The sequence below is a fragment of the Prinia subflava genome, chromosome 7 (assembly GCF_021018805.1).
Source record: "Prinia subflava isolate CZ2003 ecotype Zambia chromosome 7, Cam_Psub_1.2, whole genome shotgun sequence".
Taxonomy (NCBI): domain Eukaryota; kingdom Metazoa; phylum Chordata; class Aves; order Passeriformes; family Cisticolidae; genus Prinia; species Prinia subflava.
In genome coordinates this window covers 30,005,577-30,012,936 of record NC_086253.1, presented here as the reverse complement: position 1 = coordinate 30,012,936, position 7,360 = coordinate 30,005,577, and positions in this window count along the sequence as shown.

Below are 7,360 nucleotides of genomic sequence, written 5' to 3'. Positions count from 1 at the left end.
ATTTCTGATTTATTTCTACATTTATCAAATTTAAGCATTTTTGAATATTTTTTTAAGTTATCAATTCAGATTGCACTTTTGAGGAAATTCATTGTTAATTTTTAATAGCTATGATCCAAGAAAATTTTAACAATGGTTACTAGGTGTGTTTCAACAAGCAATAGGACATAGGTGTAAAATGATAGGATGGAATTTAATTTCAGAGGTCAGCACTTCAGTCAGTGCTGATGTTAAAATCATACATGTGCCTTTATCTATTGAGATATGGCTTCAGCTGGCATGCTGCAGTCTGCCACTGAAATGACTCATCCCACTCCTCTCCCTGCTTTAAGCTGCACGTGCCTGTCACAGCCTACCTGCAGTTAGAGGGTGTGTGAAACCCGTTGTTTTTGTTATTACTGTTGCCAGGTTAGTTTTCATCTAAATCAGTGAGGTGACCTGACACATGTTGCCTGGTTGTTTATATAATATCACAAGGAGAGCAGCAGAAATATCCACCCATGGTCGTTGCAGAGGGCACTCTGCACCCTCCGGTCACGGATGGAGACAAGGCTACCAAAGCTGAAGGGCAGGGGACAGCAAAAGTATTTGCATGACTCTGCTTGAATAATGCACTGAGTTGTTTGAAGCAAACTCTTATTCAGTAAACACCACGTTTCAAATAAAGGATATCCATTAAAAACAAGTATGATTTCTGAGCCTGTATTTTACACATGTAGAGTTGGTTTAACAGGCATTTACAGCTGGAGCTCTCTAAGTTTGGGATAGAGCTTGGAAGGAGAAATGCTTATCAAATTAGAGCTACTAACTGAGCAAATCCTTGAATGTTTAAATTTACATTCAGAGCTTTGGCCATAAATGCAGTTTTACGTTCAAGGGCATGAGAATGTAACAGCAGATCTGGCATTTAGCTACAAATGCTAATGGCAATGCTAGCAATACTAATTTGAGTCTGAAAAGGTTAAACAGGGCCCTGGTTAATTGAATTGATTGCTTTGAGTTGCTACTGTTTGAGTGATTTACCATATGCTTCACTGTCACTAATTGTAACTGTGCCAGTCAGACCCATCTGTTTCATGGCATGTGTTCTAAAATATATAATTTACCAAGTGTAAATCTATTTTATAAACATCATTTTTCAAGTAATTGAGTAAAAGACTACAGGCAGCAATTCAACTTTATCATACTACCAACTTCAGCATTTTAGCTTTAACTGTCTGGCAGACTAGACAAACAGACGTGGTCATGGCATGACCAGAAAAAAAGAGAATGCATGGAGAATTTGGAAGAAAACCCTGAACTCTTCCCTCTGGTCACAACAAATTATCTGCTTCATTTTTTTGTCTGTGCTGGCAGTTATGATTAGCCATTTTGGCTGTCTTTAGCACTTGATGAATATTTTACAGTAAGTTGCATGGAATTCAGCAAGAATTCATGGTATAAATTAACTGCTTTGTTTTATTGATGAAAAAGAGCTGCAATGACGATGTTCAGCTTCCCTTTGAGGTTTCTTATGGAAGTCATAGGTATATTGTCCTAAGCAGCAATAACATGTAGATATGTTTTCTTGTCTTTCTGCCTGGGTTATGTTCTCCATGTAAGTTTCTTCTGGGTCTAGGCATTGTCACAGAGCAGATGTGGCAAAAACATGAGGGATCACTTGTTCCTCGTGGTTTCTGCCTCTGGTAGATGTGTTTGGATATGAAGGAAGGCACACAGCCTTTGGAGGAGGTGAAGGAAAGAGAGAGAGTTCTGCATTTATTCCCTTATAAGTAATTTATTTGCTCTCCATCCTCAGCAGGTGACAAATATCATATGGGAATCATTATCCATCCTATTCTGATCTTTACAATAGCCTTTCAGGTAATTTGGGTCAGCTGTCCTGGCTATGCTCCTTCATGGCTTCTTGGGCATCTCCTCAGAGCATGAAACACAAGTCCTTGAATTGTATAGGCAAAACTGGCAACAACTGAAATATTAGTGTGTTATCAATATTTTTAGCAAATACAGCACTTTTTCATAGGGATATGTCATGGGTTGGCACTGGCCAGATGTTAATGCACTCATGAATATATGTTTTTTCTCTAACAACTACTGTGGGATGTGATCAGGAACAGAGCAGAGCAGGCTTAGATCTTGAAAATAAAAAAAAAACCACCAAAACTTTATTACATTACATAAGAACAGAGACAGAAAACTCTTAAACACACACAGAGACAGAAATAAAAACTTATCAGAACATTTCTTCTCTTCTCCCAGTTTCTACCCCCCACACATTACTCTTCACAGACCAAACCTTTGGGTTTTAGATCAAACAATCACCACTCAAAAAAAAAAACAAAAAACAAAAAACAAACCAATCTTCAATTCAGCAAGGGAGAGAGGAGTCTCTCTCGCACCACAGACTGTTCCTCAGAAAACACGGGTCTACCCCTTATGTGTTTCCATGTCACCCGTGGCACCGCCCGGAGAAGTCTGCCAGGGTGACACTCTTTTTCTTATGTCTGGTGCTCTCACCGCTGTCCATAAGCTGAAGCTGCATACAGGGCTCTTTTAAGGATACTTGCATGCCGAGCTCTCCCCTTTTTACCCAGGGGCCGAGGTTCTGAGAGCAGGTCTCCCCTGAGGGCAGAGGGCGCCACCACACCCTCTCCTCTTCTCTGCTCGCTCCACTCTTCAAGTGCCAGTCACTGTAGTAAAAGCAGGGGCAGCTGTATCTACCCAAAATGCAGTTTATGTTCAAAAGAGACTTAAGTTCAGTCCATGGCTGACATTATGCAAGAAAAAGTCCAGCTCAGAAAGCTACTCCTCTCATTCTTTGCCCATCAGGTTCCTTCCAATCGTGCTTTATCACTTTGGTCCCAGGCCGCTTCCCTCTCTCTTCTGAAACCACTAGTCATGAGAATCAATGTCTAAGAAAAGTTTCTTTCTGCCAAGCAAGGGTTAACAGTTTCTAGCTCTCGGCAGGGTGCAGGCTCAGGCACTCCCAGGCTTGGCAACCCCCACGTGGCTGGGCACCTACTCTCGGAGGGGAGGGGAGGGGGGGGGTGTGAGCACCCACAGAAGGCACTTCTACAGTTTTCCACCCCTCCATCCTGGCTGGGGCAGCTCAGTTCCAGAGTCCTGTCCACTCTCTTCTCCCCCCCGGGGCTCCGGCTTACCTGAGCCTGACCACGTGTTTCCCCTCCCCCACCCAGCCTCGTGGCTGGGCAGGGGAAGGAGGCCTGAGATGTCTCTCTGCTTAAACTAGAATCCAAAAGAGGCCGAACCCCCCTGGAGTCCTGTTTTTAAGTCTTTGTGTCCTCAGAGGCGTGTCTAAACCTCCGAGTGACCAATCCAGGTGCCAGCAGAAAAGCTGATCACTGATTGGCCTGCTCACATCCCCCTGGAAAAATTGACCTCCCCCCGCAACCACAACAGGATACTAGATAGAAAGAAATTAACTCAATCCCTGCTAAAACCAGGACATGATGAAGCAATGTTCTTGAGTTAAAAAAAGCATACTTAGCCAAATATTCATCTGAATGTCTGACCACTTTCCTTTCTGAAATCAACAAAGTATTTCTGGTTCCCACAACATATTATCAGTAAGTCTCCATCCTTTCATTTCATTCCTTTTCTTTTTTCTCTGTCCTGTATGGCTTCTCATAAGGAAAAATCTGTTTACCTGATTTTGAGGGGCAACTTACTTTTGAAAACGGGCCCCCAGTTGCTGAGACTCCTACACCTCTAGAAAGGGCTTTTGTGTGATTATTTTTCCATGCAATATTTGAAAGCCCATTTTGCCCTAGGCAATTTGATCCAACATGTATCTACTACCTTTCTTTCATGATGAGACTTTAACATAAATAGGAGTTGCAATGTCTGGTAAAGTGAGACATCCACAATTTTCTAGAAGATAGGACACAATTTGCTATAGGAAATATGAAAAAATATAACCTAAAAGCCTTTTCTTGTCATGTAAGTAGCTAAATTGTGTTATCTAGCCACGGTTCTTTATGAGTAGAATGGAGAAAAGAGCACCTAATATTGTCAGCTGAACAACGATCTCAGTCCAAATTTCACACAGACATTACGTTATTTTTCCTGTTCATTTTTCCAAATCCTGCTTGTTCAGAATTGCCTACTTTCAAACTGAGATCCCAGGAGCAAAAATTAGGAAATTTGGGTGCTAATTTCCACTGTATAGAACTCAGGACATTAGTATTGTGAGAGCTCTGTGGAGAAGCACTTGGGTAACTGGTGCGTGAAAAACTGGACATGAGCTGGTTGTGTGCACTCACAACTTACGGAACCAATCTTACCCTGGGCTGCATCAAAAGCACGGCCAGCAGGTTGAGAGGGGATTCTGCCTCTGTGTCTGGCTCTGGAGTCCTGTTTGTGTGGGTCCAGAGGAGGCCATGAAGGTGATCAAAGGGCTGGTGCACCTCTGGAGAAGAGAAGGCTTTGGGGAGACCTGATTGTGGCCTTTTAGTACTTAAAGGAGCTTAGAGGAAATTATTTTATCATGGCCTGTTGCAATAGGACAAAGGGTAATGATTTTAAACTAAAAGAGGGATGATACGACTCAATATATGGAAGAAGATTTGTATAATGAGAGTGCTGAAGCTGTGGGGCAGGTTGCCCAGAGGTGGTGCACTCTTGGGAAAATTCAAGGGCAGCTTGGATGAGGTTTGGAACAACCTGATCTAGTTTAAGATGTCTCTGGTCATTGTAGGGGGATTGGAGTAAATGACCTTTAAATGTACCCTTTGACCCACACCATCCTATGACTCTATGACTTAACATGTGTATGCTTCAGATATTACAGGTAAACTGAACTTAATTTGGTGAAGCTCTTTGACATATTGCAAAGTTATAGATAAAATTGTTATAAAAATTAATAATAGAACAGTCTGCTTTAATATTTTGCAGTGGCAAATCCAATTAGAAACAACAGAATATGGAGAGATTATCACATAGCTAATATGATTTACACTAGTAAAGTAAAATTCAAGTAGGATATCACAGGGAATCTGACACAAGCAGTACATGACCTCTTCTGCCTTTATATCTCTTATTCTGCTTCTTCAAGTGAAGAATTATAAAGTTCTTTCATTTCCTGGGGCCATTCCTTAGTGCTCTAATCTGGCATTTTACCATTTGCTGTTCCCACATTTATATAGAGACTGTACATTCCTTGGAGCAGGGCTCTTTTTTTTTTTTTTTAATTAATGTAGTCTGGTTATGTATTATTACTAGAAGACAGGTGCCTAAGAACTCACAGATGTGATGATATTTCAAGAGAAATAAGAAGTCTATGCATGCAGATTCTTCTCACATGAAGTTATTGACATGTTTTGTCAATAAATTATAAGTATTAAATAGTCAAATAGATTTCAAAAAAACAAACCAGTCACACCTCTTCTGAAGTAAGATTAATGTGCTGCAAGAATAAAAGAACTGATCACACTCTCTGAAAGTCTACCATGTCAGGTGTTGGCATCACAGTGAAATGAAGGAATTTGGATTGCATTCGTTATCAAAGTTTGAGTCTGGCTTAGATGCCAACTGTGCAAGAGGCCTCTGTGTGCAGTCAGGATTTTTATCCTGTTTCCTTTTAACTTTCTGTCTGTCACTGTTGTCTTATATAATATCTGTTTTTATGCTCTGGATGTTGTTTTCTAACACACTGAGGCTGAATATAGTGCACCTACCTTTTTGGTTTCAGAAGCCACATTAAAATGGGAAGCAGGAAAGAAAGGCGTCACAATAATTTACTAACATTACTCTCTGAATAGTTGCTGCATTTTTTTTAGATTTTTTAAATCCAGTATTACTTGAAAAAGAAACAGAGGAGGTGATTTTGCTGGTGTTTTTGTTTTTTTAACAATACTTAACATCTCTGTTACCTGTCTTATTTTCACCTGTGAAATATTTTGGCCTTTTATGGGATATTAAGTATTAGTTCAAACAGTGCACTGATTGATATCCTTGATGTTTTAGGGGGACAGACCCTACCTGAACCCATGGACTATGGTCTTGGGCTTCAGCCCAAGAAGAGAAGAGAAGAGCCAGGGGCAGATCTGTGTCTTCTCCTCTCTTGTCCCTGCTGGTCCTGAATGGCTTTTCTGGTCTGATCTCAGCCCTGACTTGTCACCTTGCCTGTATTTGATGGTTACAACCCATGCTCTGCTCAGGTCCTGGGACAATTTCCTGACAGTGAGGGTGCTGTCCTGCATTCTTCAGTGGCTTATCTTGTGGAACAGCTCCATTCTTGCCACAGCCAGCATGGCATCCAATAATGCATCTAATAATTGTGTCTCATTATTCCAGAAGGATGCATAATTACCATGTAAGAGTATTGAAAAAACACTCCCCTATCCATCAAGTGTTACGTATTTGCTTGCATTTTGTAGGTGATATTAGAAGCCCTAAACTGTGTTGGTTTAAATGAGTTAAAGTTTGATAAAAAATTATCATAAATTTTCAGTATATTCCCCTATTTTGCTGGTTTCTTAGACCAGTTACCTTACTCTATGTATTTTAAAGGTGCTGAGGAAGAAAATATGAGAGTCCAGTCTTAGTTCCATCCTTTTGTGTTGTGGTGGAGTCCTTATTCTTGTGCCATAGGACATACAGATGGTGGTAATTGAAGCAAAACACAGACTGGTGAGGTAGTTGAATAGGGGCAACTGTCATTTGCATAGAGAGAGAGACAGAATTCATTAAAACCTTTTTTCTGGAGGATGATGCTTGGATTAAGTAATTGCTTTGACTTCAAAATCAGGTTTCATTGCAAATTTCATTGTCCGAGACTTGGTGCACAATTTTAAAAATATAACTGTCTTCCCATGTTTTGTGAATGGGTCAAAGTAGAGATTGCTGAGCAACTTCTTGCTGGGACTTATGGCAATAAAGGGATTTGAGAATTTTTCATGTTGGCACAGCAAATTCAGCACATTATTTGCAATTTGGTTTGAAATTACAGCCTTTTCACTTAGAGAGGAAATATTTTAGCATACAGAACCTTCTGAAGTAGTGAATGTGAAATGGATCCTTCCTGTTGCACAGTTCCTTCAGAAAGAAATAGTTAAATGTTGCTGCTGCACAGGCTCTGAGGCTCCTGAAAGAGGGCATCTCATAGTGTTTCTATCTGTATCCAACAGAGGGAATAGAGGCCAGCTGTCCAATCTTTCCATCATCACTGCCATCACTCACATTCTAAGATGAAACAGAACTATAACCACGAAGAACAAGTATAAAAGGCTTGAACTGCATTTGAGACTTATGTCAAAAATGTTTCAGTCCTCAGGTAATTTGCTCAGTTCTGGCTCTTTTCGTATTTACTTCAAAGCTTCAGTGAAAATGAAAGGATAGA